This window comes from Poeciliopsis prolifica, unplaced genomic scaffold (genome assembly GCF_027474105.1).
Source record: "Poeciliopsis prolifica strain line A6 unplaced genomic scaffold, Auburn_PproV2 SCAFFOLD009, whole genome shotgun sequence".
Taxonomy (NCBI): domain Eukaryota; kingdom Metazoa; phylum Chordata; class Actinopteri; order Cyprinodontiformes; family Poeciliidae; genus Poeciliopsis; species Poeciliopsis prolifica.
Genome location: NW_026562384.1, coordinates 14,146,423 through 14,168,036, shown reverse-complemented (window position 1 = coordinate 14,168,036; position 21,614 = coordinate 14,146,423).

Sequence of the window (21,614 nt, the reverse complement as noted above, 5' to 3'; positions counted from 1 at the left end):
GACAACCATTACAGGGAAGATTGTCAGTTCTCCTAAATGTTTTCAACTTGAAAATAGTATTTCTTTCTGTAAACTTGGACTTCTAACCCTTTTCAAATTGCAGCAACAGTTCCTTTCCGAAGGTCATTGCTGATGTTTTGCCACCTTAGGATTATGTCTATTTCCCAGAGCCCGAAACTGACATAATTTTAAGTATTATGACTTTACTCATAATACTGGCTTCACAGAGGCCTCTCTAACTCCATTTATGAACTCAGCATGTTTGTAGCTTTTATCATTTGTCGAAAGGGGTGTTATACTATTTAATCTTTCTGACATACAACACACTCAAATTTAAACTGTGTCCAAATGAGCATGAATTTCCATCTACAGTTTTTATAATGGTGAAAGATGGAGAAAAAAAATCTTGAAATAATAAAAAACATTCCACAGAAAAAAATATTGCTAATCCTTTTGTTGCTTCGGTAGGTCTGCGAGAAGAGACTGTAGTTAAGCAGTGCATTTCTGTCTTGCAAAACAAGCTGATTATATAACAACAATTATGTAATCAACAGCTCAAACGCAGAACAAAGGACAATGTGACAAAGGGTGAAGCACGTGGGCAGAAAAGAGATTCACAGCTGTGTGTTTATTTTACCCTCAACTAATGATTTTCTTCTTTTCAGCAGAAATAAATAAGTTACATGTATAATTTGTTTGCTGGAGATAAGCACCAGCCCCCCACATGACCCTGATAAGCAGGTACAGATAATGGTTTGTAGATGGATGAACAGTTAGAAAGACGAATGTTTGAAAGCAAGATATCAAATGATATAAAGAATAAAATGATGTCTTATTGCCCTTAATCACCAAGTTCTTCATCTTACTTCAATCCAATCCTTGGCAGACAGTGTGGGCAAAAAGGACACAGAGGAAATGTAAAAACTATGATTGGGAGAAAGCATGCTTTTGTTTGTTTGTTTGGAGGTCAAATGTCAGACATCCCAGAGCAACCTCCACAAAAAAAAAATGCTCTAATTTAATTTTAAATTAACAAGTAGCAAAATAATTGTATACAACATATACAAAATAAAAAGCTGTGAAGAGAAATTCTTTGTCTGATAGTGAAATGGAAAATAATTAAAGGAATGCTTGCAATACATTTAGTGAAAAGTGGTTTTCCAAGGTTTCTTCAGTAGTGCTTAGCTTGAATGAGATGAGGCATACCTGTGCAGAAAAGTTGCTAACTTTTAATCAGGGTGAAGTGTTATACAAACATAAAATCCTGAATTCACTTAGTTCTACTTTGATCTCAGTCTTCATTTTTTAGTTTAGCAATCAGTGGATTTTCAAAGGTTTTGTCGGTTGACAGAAAACCTAAATGTAAAGAGAGGAACAGGGTGGGGTGGTATACAGCCTTTTTACCTACCTTTCCTTTATAAAATACAATCATATTTTGAAGTCAAAATCTACAAATTACAGGTAAATTTGGCAATTGTTGCTTTACAAAGTTAATGATGAATTATAAAAACGCCTTTTTGTTAATATAAAACATTTAGTAGCTATTAGTTCCAGGTATAGATGATGATATCAGATAAAGGGGGATATTGTGGGCATGTTGCATCGTCTCCTGTTTGAATGTTGGTAGAATATTTTCTCTTTGCTTAACTTTATTTTCCATCATTTCATGATAAAGTCACATTAGAAAAATATGTTCTGCTTTTGCACTTCTCATTTACAAACTCTTTGTTTTTCACATGTTCTTTTCTTGGCTTGCTTCAGGATCACTAACTTTTGTGGATGGGACCTGAGCATGCAGCACCATGTGGTCAATACTTGTTGTTTGCAGTGATAGTCAACAATGGAGAACCTGGAGGTTGTGGTTCTGACAGACTTGGACCCAGACATTTGACCTTGTCTCATAGAAATTAATGGCTGGCCCACACATAATGATAAAAACTCAGTGTCGCTGATTATTTTTGCAATACATATAAATATAATTATGGTCTAGCACTTTATTTTTTTAAATGTGCCATCAAAAGTTGTAAAGCAATAGCCACATGATTAAACTTATAGTTGCTCCCCCGTACTGAGCAGCTCTCTGATGGCAGACGGCATGTCCGCGGTCCACAGCTAAACTATAACATTGTTTGAAGTTTTCCGTGATGTAAATTATGAGCCATTCAACAAATGCGGTCAGCTGCCAATCTGACACTGTTTTCAACTTGTAAATCAAGCTACTTTTTGTTGTACACTGCTGTGATTAAACAGTTTTGCACTCAGTTTTGCCAGTGTGTCTATCCAATGTAATGTAGTGTAGAATCCATTATCTCCCAATTTGACTGAAGCTCTCTGTGGAAAAGTTTTCTTTCTGCACTTCTGGTTGGATGAAGTTTTCAATAACCTTTGTCCTCCTAATTTTCAAAGCAAATGTTTTTCTATCTGGTTTTAGCAAACTAAAAGTCTCCTGTGCTTTAGCCAGAGATTCACCATTACACCTGCTTCACCTAACGTTCTCCACCTGTTCGCTTTTCCAACTCTGTAATTTAAAGGGCCGCTGCCCTCCTGGTGTATGCTGAGAGGTCAAAGGGGTCGCCAGCCCAGATGACCAGTGGGACCTACCAGTGCAGGTGTTTGACCATGTTGGCGAGGTGGTTAATTACCTGACCTCCCGCTCAACAATGTGGGGCAGCTCCATATTGCTGCGATATCATCATGAGAACAGATCAGATGGACTCGGTGGGGCAAGATGTGTGTTTTCGAGATGGTGGTGTTGAATTTATATGGAGATGATTATGAATAAAGGGAAAAATAATTACAGTTCTACTTTCGCCAAAACCCACTTCATCTCTGTGCGTGTGTGTGTGTGTGTGTGTGTGTGCGTGTGTGAGACTGCGTGTGTGCATGGATGTGGGATCCCCGGAGCTCTGCGGCGAGGGCCACCTGATTCCATTCCAGATGAAATGGGATAGCAACACAATTATCTCAAGTCCAATTCTTAGAGACCTATTGTGTCTGTAAACCGAGCCTGAGCAAAGGATTAATGTGTCTGAGGGGTTTAGAAGGGAGGGATGCAGGGAGGCAGTGGAAAGCTGTTGCTTCATCTCTCCAGTGAATAGACTCTAAGCTCTAACCATCAGCGAGGTGGAGGAGGGAATGCAGAGAATCAGATGTGGAGGAGCAGCGAAAGAAAGAGGAGGAGGGACTGGCCTTCACCAACAACAGCAAGAAAAGAGGAAGAAACACAGAGGCAACAGAACAAAGAAACCTCATTTACACTGTCAGCTGTAATGTGCATTACTACCACAAGTATTAGCGCCCACCCGGAGAGAAGTGTGGAGACACAGGGTGAGGAGGGAGGAGAATCAAAAGGCTGTCCCCGCCATCACCACAACAACAGATGGGCAAAACGCTGGCCCTCTCTCCCAGGACGCTCGTCTTCCCTCATCCGCTATAATTTACCATCCAATGATGAAATGACAAGTAAGAGTCCAAATCTCAGGCTGAGCGGAGTTCAAGTTTCACTGAGCCAGCGCGTCGGCCGCTTCGGGAGCAGAACTAACAATCACAGGAGTCACGCTGCTGGGAGCAGCACTTCCATCTGCGGTAATGGTGATAGCGGCTCGGGTAATTTTTAGGTGTAGCATTAGCAGAAAATTTCTATTTCAAACAGCAACTGGAGATCAGCTGAAGTCTGTTCAGGTGATGGCTGAACGCTGCTTATCATTGTGCGTAAAAGTAGAGGTGGCTCGGGAGGAAATGTTACCAGCATTAACAGAAAATTAAACTTGATGTATGAAACTGTGCTGAAGCTATTTTCAATTTTAAAGACCTATAAATAAATTATCTTTCTGTTAATGTTCTTCAGATACAGGAGCAGGCATACAAAAAAAATTAGCAAGAGGAGCCAAGTAAAATACTTACATTGAATGTGAAGGCTGGAAGCCATTGATTCAGTAAATTCAAATCCTCCTTTTAGATATATTTTCTAAGCACACACTGTAAATATCTAGTCAACTGTTCCATGGGCCACAGTGGCTGAAACATACTTTCCAACTCTCTAGTGTACAAATATGAACCATTGCCTCAGACTTCAAATACTTTTAAACTGTTCAGATGCTCAATGACAATGAAGAGTTGTGTCACCTAAAACTACCCATCATGTCATCTTGGAACGCCATAAAGATGTTTCCATCAGTTCAAGATGTAAAAGCTCAGAGAAGATTTACTAACGATGTAATTGATCAATTGTAAAGACTTAAATGCACCTTGATAGTACTGGGTTGGACTAGACTTCAGAAGAACCTCAACTCTTCATCTCCAACACACAACATGGTGTCTAAAAATTTCCTCTAGGATATTTGTCCATGTTAAGACAACATCCTCCTTCACCACAATCTCACACTGGATTGGAACCAAAGCAATTCTTCTGGGTTTCCTGGCGGCATTGAGTTACCACATGTGATTGGCACATTCACTTTTCTGTTAACAAGAACCTTAACAGGTGTCCCACATGCAGAAGGCCTTTTTGTAAAGACTTTCATTTCGTCTTGAGAGGAAGGACGATCTTAAAATCAAATTTATCTATTGATAAAGCATATTTTTAAAATCTGAATTAAACCAGAGAAACTCACAAAATAAGACCGAGAAAAGATAAAATGCAAATTCTTGCTGAAAAACAAGACGGGGCAAAAGTACCAAAATTACTGTGACATAGATTTGCACGTCAAAAAAATTTATAATCCAGAGTAAATATGTTTTTTTCCCATTTTGCTTTAAGTAGTGATGGGTTCAGCTGTGATTTCAGAACACACAAGCCTCGGGTAAAGAAAGTAAACCTCCTTTCACATGATCAATTACATATTTTAGAAATTGATGACTACCACCTCCATGTAGTCAGGAAAAAAAAACTGCCCTGCCTGCGGTCGACATTCTGACAAATTCTGAACCTCAGTCTTTGCAAGAAAAAAAAATAAAAAATCAGATTTTTCTGAAAATCAATCACAGCATTGCCACTCCTCCCAGGCTAAAAACAAAACAGAAAACTTTTCTATCCACACTTTTCCATCGGGTTTGACGCCCTCAGGCTGTTGTAACTCTGCTGGTTTGATGTTTTTTAGACTGCACAACAACGATAACAACCTGCCTCTCTGTTGAATCGAGCCCACAGTGCACCTGCTGAAAGTCAGCACATTCACAGCATCAAGCCTGGAGGGAGGCGACATTTTGTTCCCATACTCAGCGAGAAAAAAAATTTAAAACACATTAAATCAAACACGATGATGACGAGGAAAATCACTCTACTAAGAATCTTCTAATTATGAAACATCACAGTGACCTGCTGGCTCATAAATTAGACATAATAACAGAACACGCAGAGACAGATAAACTCATGTAATACAGTTCTCAGCAGGATGCAAACATGATGTTGATGTGGTCTTAATAGGGATACGTGCCGCATTTTTATGCACACTGCAAAAAATAACAGAACTAATTTGAAATTGGATTAATTAAAAAAGATGTTTGCAAAAGACTCCAAGCAACATTTTGTTTTATGCAAACAAGTAACAAGGGTCAACTCTTAGGTTTATTAACTCTTATGGAAGTTTATGTTCAAACTTTAAACTAACAAAAAAAGTGTTTAAATTGTTTCAAATACAAGGTGTTACAAGAGACTGAGAGAAAAGATCACACAATTTCTGTCAGTCAACTAAAATTAGTTCACATTTTATTGTGATTTATGTGTGCTGTTTTTATTCTGTTACTGTAGACTGATTTTCAAAAAAATCTGATTTTTTTTTTATTTCTCTTGCAAAGACTGAGGTTCAGAATTTATTCTGTTACTGTAGAGTGTTACTGTAGCTGCAGCACTGAATTTTGATCAAGATTTGTTTGACATATTTGTTAAAACCACCACTGTGTCACAATAACATGGTATGACAGATTTTTTGTGTTTTTCCCTCTTCACATGTTAGCTTGGGTTATAACGACACCAACTCTGTGTTGTGTTAGTTTTGTTTTGAGGATAAAATTTTAAAAAGTGTTAAACAGAAAAAAGATGAAACAATCAAGCTATTCTGCCTCCTCCCGGTGCTAACTAGAAGCAATGACTTAGAGTCAGGTTTTAGTGTAGCTAATCAATGACGTGTGTTTGCTGTTCCTGCCCCCAGCCACATGTCCACACCTCCGTATTTCCAACTTTTAAACCACCACTGGATTTGGACTCCAGACCACATGATAATTCACACCACTGAGAATTATTAGTGACTAACTTTAAACTCAAGTGTCTTCTCTTCTCATGCAATAAGAGATTAAACCCTGAAACGTCAAAATTAATTCATATTAGCAAACTTCGGAAGCCACCTTTTGTTGAGAAATGAGCAAGAGAAATGCAGTCTCACTATTTTAAGTGTCATTAACAGTACGAGAAGTGCAGGAGACATTTCTGCACCTGTTCAACCATTATTTTAGGCAGGTATTGACAGCAAGAGCTCACTCTTTACATTGATCTATGAAACCTCTGTCGATTCCTTTTTTACCACAAAGGTAGGGGTTTCTTGAATAAGAGAGTTAAAACTCTGACACAAAGGAAAACTTAGCGATGATCCATGAGTGAGTTTGAATTTTCACGATTGTAAATTGGGTGTTTCTTACAGCGCTCTCCTGCAGTACTTCGAGCTCCGCCATCATTAAAGATTTCCTACTAGCCACAAGAGAGCAGGAATAAGAAAATATCTGTCTTAACTGAACTTCTAATGAGCAAAAATCCACAATCAGAGGAACCTCTGCTGAAGCATGAAAAATATGGATTGGTTCTGGAAAACCATGACTAATGACAGTGAGGTTGTCAGACTTTAAATCTCTCTTTCTCACCAGGCACTGACTTGTTCAGGGTTCTTTGAGTCTACAATATTTCTCTCGTCGGGGGTCTTTGTGCAGCGCCTGCTTTTGAAAACTTGTTTTGAATAGTTCCATAACTCAGACAGAAAATGCCTGAGTGCTGTTTCAATGTCAGTGTCACCTCACCACTCTGCATTGTAAATGCTTCTTTTCAAACACGGCTGTAAAACTTTTAAGTAATGTTGGAGCTGCAGAGTATGAATAGGAGACAAAATCAAGGGAGTTAGAACATAAAACCTGAGGATTAAAAGGCTGACAGCTGATGTCTGTAAGTGCCCTGAAAATTAACGACTTCTATTTTATACAAGAGCTACATAATTACTTATTTTTCAGACATGTGAACTACTTTTAATCTTTTAATTAAATCTCATCCTTTTAATTGACACATTTGAGACCATTATTGTAATGTGGGAATTGTGAATATAAAAACTGTGAACTTTATTTCTCATTGTTTTTTCGCCAACTATAGCCAAAAAATTATCTTAAAAGATATGTTAGAAAAAAAACAGCAAAAAAAAAAATACATTTGTTCATATTGCTGAAACATAACTCTACACATCTGTTGACACCCAGCTAAAATAAATCTGTAATGTTAATCTTTTATGGATGTAACATAACCTCAAAAAAAAAAAAGAAAAAAGAAAGGAAATCCAGTCCCAAACTCTAAGCTGAGATTTTGTGATGAATGACCCAAACTGTTAAGTAACACCGGTAGTAAAACACCTTTAGTGTTGCCAATTCAAACCCACACAGGTGAAATTTAAAGTTCAGCACTGCAGTTTTGGAAGGCGTAGTCACAGCTAAAAGTTCTAACACTTAAATATAGTTAAGTAGTGTCATCATGGCGTACCGGGGCGGGTTGGTTCACAGAAAGATGCCATGCTAACTAGACTCTGGGCACCTGGTTTCCTGAAGTCAAAAACCCAGATTATCCCCATATTTAACTCTAAACTTAATGGGAGTTTTCACTAAACCTACTTTCTCAAACAGAGCCCTGGTGTCCGTCTCAGGGAAACCATTCTTCTAAACACTGCTCCCCTGATTGCTGCTGACGAACTCCAGCTGGAGGCTGCACCTGCTCGTCACACCCTGAGGAGGAGGAAGGTAGGAAAACAAACACAAACTCACAACACTCTGGATACAAGAAGTAACTCATACTAGCAGTGTTATGCCATAGAATCATACAGAAATATAATTACTACGTCAGATAAAAACACAATGTCTTTCCTAGATGTTTTATCTGACTTTTAAGTCACAAGTGAAACAGCAATGGGGAAGGCATATTGAAGCAAAAAACTATCTTTACATCACGCTAAAAAAGCACACTCAGCACATTTGGCATATACATGGGGTGGGTTCTACTTAGCCCTTTTCTGAAATTACCTTTTTGTGTGTGTGGGGGGGAAAGGTTGGGGGAGGGTGTGTGTGTGTGTTTATTTTCATGCTGCTAATGAAATGCAAAGGCAATCAGACTTCTGTGTGAACAATTTATGACCACAAAGTGACTTCACATGCGAAGGACAAGGAGAGATGTTACAGAAGCGCCCTGTTTACATAATTAATGATGGATCCTGCCACATGCATTGATTGTGAAGTTGCTTAGCAAAGAGAGACCAAAGTATCATCGAAGTATCAAAGGATGTTATAAAAAAGACAGTACTGCTTCCTTCTTCCTTTTTACACTCACATTTGCAGCACGTAAACAACGTAAAAGTTGAATAGAATGTAACATCATTATTCTGAATGCATTTGCTTTGAAATTGACTGGATTTGCATCAGCATACATGGAAGTAGCACAATTCAGAATTTTTTTCTTTTTTTTTTTTTGTAGGGTGGGACAGCCTGAAATGATCTGACCTGGGCTGTTCAGAGTTTACATTTGCCTGTTGTGTGAACGTAGCCATGGATTCACCACTGCACTATTTTGTGCCTAAAGTGCCTTTATGGTCAGTTAACTAAATTGTAGATTTCATTGCTTAACATTGGCACTTACAAACTGAGAAAGTAGAAAAGTTAATAAAAAAAATGAAAAAGAAAGTAAATCCAGTCCCCAACTCTAACCTGAGATTTTTTAATGAATGACCCAAACCGTTTCTGTTAACAAGTTAACAGAAACAAACGCAGCCCGCACAAGACAACATGTGGGTCATAATGGGAATAAATGAGATATGCAATGATCAAAATAAACTTCCCACTTACAACATCTGCACTAAATGCTGAACATCTAATATTTATTGCAAATGAGCCATAGATTAACAAATCGACACAAGGAAACAGTTTTCACTAACCGCTCTGCTAACAGTTTAATTTATTATCAGTGTTTCCTAATGCACGAGACTCCTCATCATGTTGTTTTAATCTGCATGAACGCGGTTCGACTTCACTGCTTCTGTTTTAATTGCTGGCTTGCTTTGGGCTGCAGATGAAGTGGAGAACATTTGCCTGAATGTTTGTTTACATCATTAAAGATAAGATAAAACAGAATAAGCTGGAGAGGAGGCCAAAGATCGTTCATACCTATCCCCTGGAAAGAAAAAATGAAAAAAGATCTATTAATATAGAGATTCAAAGACATCTCAAATAACACAGTTCAAGAGGCAAAGATAGAGAAATCCTACAAAATTGTAACAATACATAAAATTCAGTCAGTGTGTGCACAAAAGTCACAGGAAACTGTTTTCACATCCTTTTTCATACTTTATACTCATCTATTAATTTGTTTTCTTTAGTAAACATATTTTTCTGTAAGAATCTAAAATGTGCATTTTTTTAAAAAAAATCCCTGTCTTTGACTCTCAGACATTTTTTATGTTTTTTTCACATTCAATTGAATAGTCTTTTTGTGGATGACCCTAACCTGTAGTATTTCTCTAGTTTTTTTCTTTGGGATAAATGTGGATTTTCAACTAGGCTGGATGTGGGGAGCATATATTTGGTTCAAATCTGCAGGCTTTTTGGGTCATTGAGTGAGTTTGATCTAGTTCTTCTCTGTGATATGTAGTGGCTCTCCTGTAAATCATTTCAAAATTATTTATATGACATGTATGCTGTAGATTGAGATAAAACAAAACATAAATATGGTTGCAGAAGTGTGGAGATCCTAACATTAGAAAAACAAACTTACCTCACATGTAAGATAACCTGCCTGTTTCCTGACTGAACCAACGATTCAATAGTAGGCTTTCCCCAGATCTGTTCCAATGTGACGTCTCTCTCTTTGAAAGTAGGTCCGTCAAATAATGATGCATTCACCTTCACTTGGATTGTCTGGCATTGAAATCCTAATAAGCTTTAAGCCATGGCATGAAAAAAACCTGGGCATGACAAAAAGGCTGCATAATGCTCAGAGCAGTGGGGGAAAAAAACAGAACATTCACTAAAACCACTACAATAAGGCTTACTTGCTATTTCTGCAGATTAATGTGCAGCATGTCACTGTATTTAGAAGGTAACTAACAATGTTTTTATTTTTATTTGTTAACCACATTCTGATTTATAAACTAATAGTAAAGCCTAACGTTGCAAATCTTTGGAGAGGAGGCCAAAGATCGTTCATACCTATCCCCTGGAAAGAAAAAATGAAAAAAGATCTATTAATGTAGAGATGTCTTTTCCACATCTGCATTGTGGAAAAGACAATGCAGATGTGCAATGGTGAGTAAGTACCCACCTACTTCCACTAGTAGATCATTAAGATAGGAGTGCACAAAAGTAAGCCTGCGGTATAATTTTTCCTGTATGTCTTTCTTTTTCAGTGTTCTCATGAAAGACCTGTTTAAACAAAATTCTTACACATGAGGAGACATAACACTTGTCTTAAACCCCACATTCTTTGCACAGTAGAGTACCTCAAGTCAATATGTAACTAAACACCACAAAATGTACCTCCACCTGTGTGTTTTGTAAAATGCAATTTGAATGTCCTTCAGGATTATGCTTTTCTGTCGTAAACAACAAAAAGTAGCAAGCCACAATTTTATCTCGCCAGTTACGTCTGTTTCCGCTTGCTCTGGAAAAGTACTCCACGTATTTTCTGAGTGAGCTGCAACAAAGTGTGACGTCTTTTGAATAGAAAAAGAAAGAAAAGGCATCGAGGAGAGAAGAGAAACAGCAGCAAGGAGATGAGTGATAGAGCAGCTAATTGTGTCCTGGGAGATAAAGACGTCGGCTAAGGAGAGAAGTAGAAACTCCTTCTTGCTTATCAGCCTTCCTCTGAGATGGCTGGTTTGCAGAGTCTTCTCTGGGGAAAAGAAAGCTTGTTAAAAAGAAATATAAAAGGTGCGAAGAGGCACAAAAGACGCTTATCCACCTTTGAGTGAGCCAACAAAAGGAAAAAATCTCAGCTCTGGCTAATTACAGCCCAGTTGATGAAAGAGACGGAAGGAGAAAGTGAAGAAAGAAAATCCCTCACCTGATAGAGGACGGTAAGGGCAACATTGTTCTGGTTGTTCTTGTTTCCTTACAGCAGAAGTAAAACTAAAACTGTTGGGCAATCAAAATAAAGCAGAACTCTGTCCTCATATTTTCAACTTTACTCACTCAGAAACTCAGCTAGAGTAATTTATCCATGCAAGGATTTTAATTTATTCATCCTGAATGAGATTTGAGACAAAAATGCAGGATGGGGGTGGGGGGTTGCAGGTTTGAACAGATCCAGAGGGCTTTTACTTCCTAAAACCACAGCCACTGGAGCCCTGTCCATATATCTGATGTCTTTATGTCTTGGCATGACGGCTGTGCTCTGTGAATAATAGGTGTAAGTGTGTGTGAGAGAGTGATCCATCACAAGCTGAAGCCCCTTTTTTCCTAAAAGGCTGATATCACTATATAAAATACTTTCCAATACAGACTAGTATCATTCCAATTCATTACAATGATATTAATGGGTTAGTTTGATATAAGCTACATTGCACACATTGATGGTAATTTGTTTTCCACCCTAATTGGTTTTAAGAGCTCTCCCATTAAGACAATGCATACACATTACTGTTCAGTGGAGTTATATTTCTTCTCATAAAGGCTTGAGCTTTGGTTCACTTTTCTTCCAACAATGTTGGAAAAGCCCACGAAAAAATGAATCAACCCATACGGCTTGACAGAAGATGGTCTATTAAGATTTTGAGAAGCTGCAAATCAGCCATTATTTGCTAGAAATGTTGAAAAGACTCCTGCATGATGTCAGTTGGATTTTGGCAAAAGTTAGAAAACTTCACTTTGGAGCACCACAGCTCCTCTGTACTTCACAGAAGAAACGTCGATTTAAGGTGGGAGTGGCACAGACTTAATTTTATCAATCAGTTAAGTTAAATGTGCATTCCTAAGAGCTCTCCATCATAAAAACATCATACAGTCACAAATTTAAGAACCAACATTTTATTAAATGCCATCATCAAAAACATTGACTCAGATCATATGTGTTGGTCAATGTTTCATTAATAGTGGTTCAAAGGCAACTCTAAACAGTCTTCAACATTTAAAGAAACTCTGTTTTGGCTGTTTTGCAGATTTCTGCAAGTTTGTTCCATTTTTGAGGTGCATAGAAGGTTAATGCTGCTTGACTCAATTGGTTTTTTGATTACTTTTAAAATAATTATTGCATTTTAACAACTATTTTTGTTAGATTTTACCCCTGACTCTTCAGTTCAGACACATTTTGATGTTTTGATATTATTCATAAACTTTTGATCAAACCTCATTTCATTCCCAAAGAACAAATTCCAACATCTAGAGTTTATGTTAGAACTTTTCTCTCCTTTCACCCAGTTCAACAGGACTTTCTCATTTATCTTGCAGCATCTGCTGGAGATTGGTGCCTGTCTCCAGCAGTCATTAGGAGAGACATAAAAATACCATGACCTGGCCACCAGTCCATCACAGGATAGCATACAGGACAATGAACCATGCAGGCACATTTTCATACTTAAAAACAATTTAGAGTAGGAAGAGATAACCTATGCATGTCAACTCCATGCAGAAAGACCTCAGCCTAGGATTTGAGCTAAGGACTTGCAGATATCTGACCATTAAACCCAGAGAGTGCAAAGTGTATATACAAAAACTCCAGTTCACTACTGTTACACTGTTTAAATAAATGGGTCAATTAAAACTACGATAATTCAGATGAAAAATAAGTTTATATACACAAACGGTGCAATTATGTCAAGAAGGTTATGCTGCTCAGGTTAGGTAGGGGAAAAAAAGAAGCCATCTTTTAAGCTGATTTCAGCTATTGTATAACTGATTGATTTTAGTTTTTAGTCTTTTTTTCTTTCCTTCATTTCTAATTTCTTCATTTACACTTTTTTCCCTTGTTTTCTTCATATTCCTGTTTCTTTTTCTCTCTTGAAGGTTTCATAAAGTTTGCCATTGCTTATTTAAGCAATGGTAGTGTTACAGTCAGATCTATAAAGACTAAGGTGATCAAGGTGCAAGGTTACTGTTTGAGAGAAGAAACTCTCCATGTTTTTAAATACAGATTAAGAGCTGTGATTATCCTCAGTGGTTCATAAACAAAACCTACCTGAGTCACTGCAGAGAAAACAAGAACTTGGAATTGCTCCTTGACAACTTTTCCTCCAGTGTAAGAGTCAGCCCAGTGCTCGGGCTGAATTATACATGTTGACTCTGTCAGAGTCTGCTGCAGTCTACGAGCAACAGCTCTTCAACACAACCTTTTGGTCAGTCATCTGCAGTTCACACAAACTTTCATTTGTTTCTCTTTGCTGACTGAGAGACAACTCTGTTTATCCTCAGCTCTGATTATTTGATTTCAGTTAAATAAAACATCAATTTACAAAGAGAATAAATAATCCCCAAAGGTCTCCTGTTTTGATATTAAACACTGTGATGTCATAATGTTGTAATGTTACAGTGTGAATCTGTAATGCCAACTAGGAATTTGCTTCACATCATTTCCAATTTCAGTCTGGCAATTTTAGAAAACAAAGTAAAAACATTGCACTTCACCGACATTTCACTGTTTTATTTAAGATCGTTTTGCACCTCTGATACTTTTTTGCTTAGATTCTTGAGATAATGCCATGGGAAGAACTTTTTCGAGAAGCTCACAAATTACGTTTTTGCTTTTTTCCACACTTGTTAAATGCTTTTCTTTCATGCAGTGATCCAGCTCATCCCAAACCATCTGAACTGCAAACAAGATGGGAGGTTGCTACTGTGATAGTAATGGGTGAGACTGATGTGGAAATTTCCAAAGTGTCAGTTCTCATGACTGCTAGTGATGGTGTGTTTTTTATCTGCTATCCAAGCTGTTCATGACTCACGCGGAAAAAAAGCCAGTTTCTTTCAAAAACAACTTTCTGGTGGATATGCTCATTGCTGATGCTGCAAGAAGAACTTAACTGAGCACATTTCCAGGGAGGTTTAAGTGCATGAGGGACTCAGGTACTGGTTTGGTACATTTTCAGGTTCTAGAAGGCGCCAAACTAATAATTTACAGCACAGAGCAACATATTTCCTTTAATAACATGCTAAATCTACTACCATGTCTTCAAAAATGTCACTGTATAAAAAAGGTGAGGGTGGTGCTTCTGTAGACCTCCAACAATGATTATCTGTAGTGTGAACTGCAAGAAAATCTTCTCAAATTGTTTTTAGAGTGTTAAAAAACTGAAATTTCTGTCTTTTGACTTCCATATACTGTTGACTGACAGATTTCAGAGGCTGAATTAGTGGGATTAGCACGACTCTGTAGTATATATAATCTGATGCAGCTCAGTCACCCCAAAAACAGTTTTAAAATGTATAACTAGAAAGATAGAAAATAAAAGATGCCGGGACTGACTTTTTCAGTTCATGAAGAAAAAAACTGATTCATTTGGTTAGGACCTAGAAGCAGATTTAGAGCAGTGGTGAGGTCAACTGGTTTATTTCTGTCTTAGTCCTTTGTGTGCTTGGAGATGTCTTCTTTCACATCTTAAGGAAAGAGGAGGAAGCCAAGATTCTAAATAGAGAGACTGCTGTTAGTTTCAATAATACTTCAAATAATCTGCAATAGTAAAAATACTGTTTACATTTTACATCAAAGATATTAGTCTGACCAGCTATGGACATAGACTGTCTAAAGCATTACCATGAAAAAAAAAACAACAGTCTCCAATACTGTGGAATTGTGAGACCCGTTGTGAGAGCCACTGACAGTAATGCAGTGAGCGATAACCTGGTGTCGAGCAGAGGCTTGACCCTGGCTTGTATGGATATGAGTGCAGAGCTGACCTGTCCTTGCACATCAGGAACCATTTCTGTAATCAAGCTGAGGGCAGGAGGAGCAGAAAGACAATGTGGACAGACTGAACAACAAGATCTGGCTGATTTCTTGTGAATATGTAGAATCCCAGAGTCTCTGGAATGGAATCGTTCAAAATTGTTATATTTATTATTGTACTTTAAATCTATTGTTCTATTTGCCTTGCAGGAAAAAGTGTAGTTCAGTTTTGTTTAACCTTTCTTGTCTGTTCTTGCAGAGTCTGATATGACTTAGCTTTGTTTATTGGATTTTATACAGACAGGTAAAAATTAATATTAGGTTTTTGTCTCAGTAAATAATATTTTCCAACCCTGGTCCTCAACGCACACTGTCTTACATGTTTTAGAGGATTTCCTGCTTTAATGTGCCTTATTCAACTGATTGCAGTTCAACAAACACCTGTTAATCGGTCATCAATTGAAATCAGCTGAACTGAAGTAAGGAAATACCCAAAAACATGCAGGGCAGGATGCCTTGAGGACCAGGGTTGGAAAACACCAAATTAAATCATCACTGGTCCTTCGGCTACCTTTAATCTAATCAAATTGATCGTCTGACACATTTAAGTAAAAAGAGTAGAAAACCAAAGAAACTGATAAATCGTTTTTCCCAGCACTGCATTCAGCTTCTCCAGCCAGTTCTATCTGTCCTCTCAGAGTGAATTTCCCAGAAAACGTCCAACTAGAGGGATTCATTTGAAAACCTTATCAGATGGGAAACCACCTCAACTGGAGCTCGATGTGGAGCAGCGACTCTGCTCTGATCTTTGTAGGATTTCTTTTGTTTTTCAATTCGGTTGGAACGTAAGTCTCACCTGCAATTCTGTTATTTGTGTAATATTTTTGTTTATTTCTACCAGTCTCCTCTTGAGCTCCTGTCCAGGATGACCCCACCTCTCACCCGAAACATTCGCAGGCACCAGCACCCTTCCTAACCCCACTAAGGATGAGGGTGTACAGAAAATAGATGGTTAAATGTAACGTTCAACATTCAGTTTTACATTTTTAGCACAACTGGTGGTATGGGTGGTATTGGTCAAATGAGTTAGATCATGTTTATTCTTTTTTTTTTTGGCACCAAAATTCTGTAAAGTTGTACTATTTTGAGGTTGTCACGTTTTCCTATGTGAACCGACAAACAGACACATCATCACTTATTTGTGCAGCCGCACTTCTACCAAGGCTAACGTTGCTTTATGCGCGCCGAGTGTCACATCTCCTGCCAAGAAACCTGAATTAAGCAGCACCACATAATGCAGCCTTCCATCTCACTCTCCAGCCTGCAGCCACACATTCAAAGGTCAGACTCAACAACATGCACTTCAATGCGCTTCTGAAGCTCATGGGCTGTTTTCCTCTCTCTTGCTCTGTTCTGCTGTTGAAAGGAGCTGCTGCAGGTGATGTCACATGACTTGGTAACAAAGTCTCCGAGCACACACAATCACACACACCTATTGATGTTCCATTTTGTCACGTTCATTGATGTGCCAGATGAAGTGTGATGTCCTCTGAGAGTTAAATCCAGAGATAGCCAATCAGCTCGTGGGTTGCTAATTTAATTAATAACTCTTCAGTCTAATTAGCAGACAACGGGCTGGGAGGGAAAACAGCTGTAGTCACCTGGGCCTCTCAAAACCACTTCGATCCCTGCAAAGACGAAAACGACAAGATGAGTCTCCGGGGGTGACGAGGAGGGATTTGCTCGTGGAGCTTTTTGTGTACGTGTTATTAGGATGTGGAGTTCCTGATCATCTGAAAATGTTCAGGGTAGAGCATGTGTTTGCTAACAGCAGGAAACCTACTGCTGTATTATCAGCCAGAGGTTTTAAAAAAGGAAGAGCTGCTGATATTACCGTTGGGATTTTATTGACAAGTTACGGAGCGACAGCGGCAACGATGGTGAGGCTTGTCGGCACTTGCCGTCTGCTTGTTCAAGTAATTAAAAGTGATTGAGTCGGCCCTCTCACATCCAGAAGCGATAATGCAATCAGGGTGTGGTGATGCACACAACGGCACAGCTGGTTGCAGGGTCAAGAGTTGGATTGGAAGAATTTTCTGTCATTACAGGAGAAAAAAAAAGAATTGCACATTAGTATTCCTGCAGATGTTTATACTTCTTCACAGTTTCATATAGTTCTGACCTGTTGGTCATTTCAAAGTAAATAAATTGCAAAACAGAGCAGAGAAAACAAGAGTTGTTGTACCCAAGAAATATAATTGCGAGGAAAATGTGGCAGCAGAGCTGAAAAAGATTTTTCATTGATTGAAGCGAGAAAGAAAAGCATCAATCGGACACCTGTTGGCATCGTCTTCCATCCCTGCTGGTAGATAGTAGAGATGGAAGTAAATAAGTTTGAAATGACATTCAGCTTGTTTTTTTTTTGTTGTTGTTTTTTTCATTATGTGTCATAATAGTGGCCTGTGATGTGAAATCAACATACTGAACAAGATGATGCCATGCCTAAAACTAGTTTATTACAGAGCCAAAGTGGACTGTTGCCATTTCAGAAAAAAACTTGTGATGAATGCCAAAGCAGCTACAACCTGAAAATCCAACATATAAGTGTTGCCATCAGGTTGAACCATACTAGTAATTTATAACACCTTTTTAAAGATAGATTTCCATGACAGGCAGATTTCCAAAAATATTTTTGTCATTAATCCACACAAGATCAAAATTACAGACTCTTTAATAATTCCAAAACTATACACTTTTAAAATCCAGACCACTGCTCTGAGATTTGGAAAGGTGCACTTAAAAATTGTTTTCAGGTTGATGTACAGAGAGGAAAACAACATAACAGTTGTTATGGCAGTGTGTCAGTTTCTTTTAGGAGAAAAACATATGACACGGTGAGCCCAATGAGCCACTTAAAGAGAAAAAGTTCTCGTGTGAGAGTACTTTCAAAAATGCGGTCCCACTATAATAAATAAGGATTTATTCCTGCAGAAGCAGCTGTGTTTGCTTCTCAGTGTGAAAAGAAAACAAAAAAAAAAAAACTATGATTTACAACAGATTGTTGATAAATGCAAGAATGTGTAAATGTCTCCTAATGTGTAGTCAGCATAACTGGCTTTGAATTATTCTTTCTTTCATTTTACTAATGGCTCAGCAGAAGGCGGCAGAGTTGACGCAGAGACTGAAGGGGAGAGAAAATGATTATTTTCAGCCGGCTCTCGGATACAGGTGGGAAAAGGGCAAACTCTCAGCTGGTGACGTTCATCAACGGCCGCTGGAAAGGTCACACCATGTCTCTTGACGTGCACCCACACCCGTAGGCGTGTTTATCCCAGCTGGATGTTCTTCCCTCCCCTTAGCTTCTCCTGCACAACTAAACACCCCCCACCTTAGCTTTTATTAACCCCCATGGGAGAGGCGGCTGCAAACCGTGTAAACATGCAGCGCTCCCTTAATGTCCTCGATCTGAGACTCTACTGGTGTTGAGTCTGTGCTGTTTCAGGTCTGATGGTGAATTTTTTTTCATTTGGCTCTTTCATTTGTTCAAACTCTTGTTTCCTTTGTGCAGAACTGAGAAATGAATAATCTTTACGGATTATCTGTGCAACAATGAATATAAGTCACAGCTTTAGTTTGTACATGGAACTTTTAACAGGTTCAAATGCCGGTTATTTTTTTTCTTCAAAATCTCCAAGTGTCAACAAGAAAGCTGGAAATGAAGAGACTAAATTTTTCAGCATCACTGAATCCAATCATAAATCGGAAAAACCATTTATGATTGGTCCACCAGATCATTGTCATGATCTGATGAACCAAACAAAACTTTTTGGTCCTCAATTCCCTGACAGTTTGCCATTGAAGAGAGAATTTATATTCAGCATTCACATAAATCCAAATCATTAACTGGTTTCATCTAACCAAAACTTGTGGAGTGACCTGAAGAAGGCTCTGAACATGAGATGCCTGTACAATTTATTAAATTTGCTGAATGAGGTTGCAGATGTTCACAAGTTATAATGTGACAGCCCACCTTGCAACCCTACAAGGATAAGTATGTTGGATGGATACTGTTTTGCAGGCATTGTCAGAAACATTGCAGTTGTAGGATTCTGCTTGCGGATATGGACCTGGTCTCTTTGCGACCTTAACAACCAGGTGTTTCAGAGGCAACCTTGGCCCCACTGCTGCTCTCTTTGTATTTTTAACATGTAGGCTGCACTCCTTCAGTCCGATGATCCCTGTGGTGATTTAGCAAACAAGTCTTGTTGGGACCTGAGGGGGCTGGGGTGGACGCTCAGCCTACTTTATCAACGTTAATTTCAAAGCCTCTAGCTGCTCAGTCAGCAGATTCAGACGATGGCAGGCGAGTCGTGTTCTCCTCAGTTGGCCTCCTTTTTTTTGCCACCTCAGCAGAATAGTCTGCCTGCGCTGAATGTCTCCATGAAACTCTGAGAGCTCTGCAGGAGTCAGTAGGGCAACAACAAATTTTCCACTTCCTGTGCTTGTGATTGGCAGATGATGTGGCCGGAAACGGCCGGCACGTCCAGCGCAGCAGAGCATTAAATGTTTTGCTTTTATTCCCGCTCCTGTATACGTCTGCACTTTGTTCCAGTCGCTGTTTGTCAGGCGGCGGAGCAGAACTGATTACTGCGGCCGGCCAGGAACATCCATCGCTGTCTCTCCCCAGGAGGTGATTTGTTTGTCATGCTGCAGAGATTATTGACGGGAGCGGCAACTGAGACTCTAACTGAGCACGCTCTTAGAGGGGAAACATGACGCGGATCATTTCATATTATAAATGAAAAATCTTTCCCACTGCGGAATACACGGGGAACTTATGAATATCTGAACTGAAAAATATATTAGGGATCTGAAGCAGAGTTCTTTATCAGCCTCAATAAACAAGAACACCTCAGAAATGCCTTGGAATGGATCCCATGCTCCATTATAACATGTCCCATCAAACATCTGGTTGTACTTACTACATAATTGTATGTCAGAAGAATCTGGTTCAGCAATCTCTATAGACTTCAAAAGTGTGCAGTCTATGAGATCACAAGAACATATTTAACACATATTGACTTCTAACTGCAATACTTGAGGATAATAGCCCTATAGTTGTTCTAAGATGTACAAGAACAGTGCATCTTATTTCTAATTCAAGAAAAATAACATTCTACACGAGGTCTGATTCAAAATTAAGTTGTAAGTACTTGTCATTTTTTGTATGACTTTACTGGTGCTTCCATTACAAATAAATCATTAAAAATTATGCCAGCGCTATCTGTAAAACATTACATGATATATTTTCATAATTCAGCCTTGGGGCTAGTGATCTTGATCTAATAGAGGAAATGTTGGCATTTTATTCATGCGTTAGAGCAACAACACCTTCGGTAGCAGCTACTTATGCAGAGTTTTGGGGAAATTGTTGTCAGCAAATTTACAGCAAAGAGCTACGGATTCACATTCGAACAAAAAGCAATCAGCTGCACATTTTCTGAAAAAACAAAAACAAACCATCATCATCCTACTACTTCCTGTAATCATCTTTGGTATTTTCGTGTGTGATTACATGAATTGTGTGATGTAACAAAAAGTGTTTTGATACGGCTGAAAAACTACTTCATCCTAGTGCCAAAACATCTACCAAATATCTTAATTTTTTTTTCTTACATGGTCTTTCCATTAAACATATTTGTTTAATGGAAATGCCCTGGAGTTTGGCGGAGGCTTGGTCAGAACAGGTTCGTTCTCTCTGTTGTTTCTTCACAAATTCAAGACTTGTTTGCCTTTGTGTTTGCATTCTGTCAGCAAGCTGCAAGAAATAACTGAGTTCATTATCCTTTATAAGACCCATAATGAAAATTACCCTTCCCAGTAGCCATTTTACACCACACATTTGTCTTCCACTGTTCCAGTCACGATCATGGTTAAAATTCAGTTTCCACTCAGTCGCTTCTCACTTCACCTGTAAACTCAGCTGGGACATATTTTGGAAAAACAAAGAGCAACTGAGAAGTAAAACGACAGAGGAAAGAGAAAGATTTCTGTCAAAGAAAAAGTTTCTTATTTTCGTATTCATAAAAATTAGTCACTCAGGTATGTTGTACACTTCAAGCAGCATCAAGCAACTTAACGTAGGAGGCAAGTGGTATGCACTTTGCTGTTTCCTGCTCACTCAGATTTAGCAATTTGTTCTGTTGGAAGTCAAATGGAGGCATCCTGACATAAGTGGTTTTCATCATATCACAATCTGTCCAAAAGTTTACTAAAAGCTGTTTTTTTAAGATCATTTGTTTCAAATGTTGTTATTGTGTCTGTAACCCCGATCTCAGAAAAAAGTGGCCAGTTACATACCTTGCCACATTTGGGTTATAAGTGCGAATAATTTGCCATCCTGGTGGGGCAGATGTTCACAGGAGAGCAGGAAACTGCTGAAACACTGACCTTTTTTCTGGTTCAGTTGTTACATCTAAATCCCACATGTATGCAGTAATAGGAATCAAAA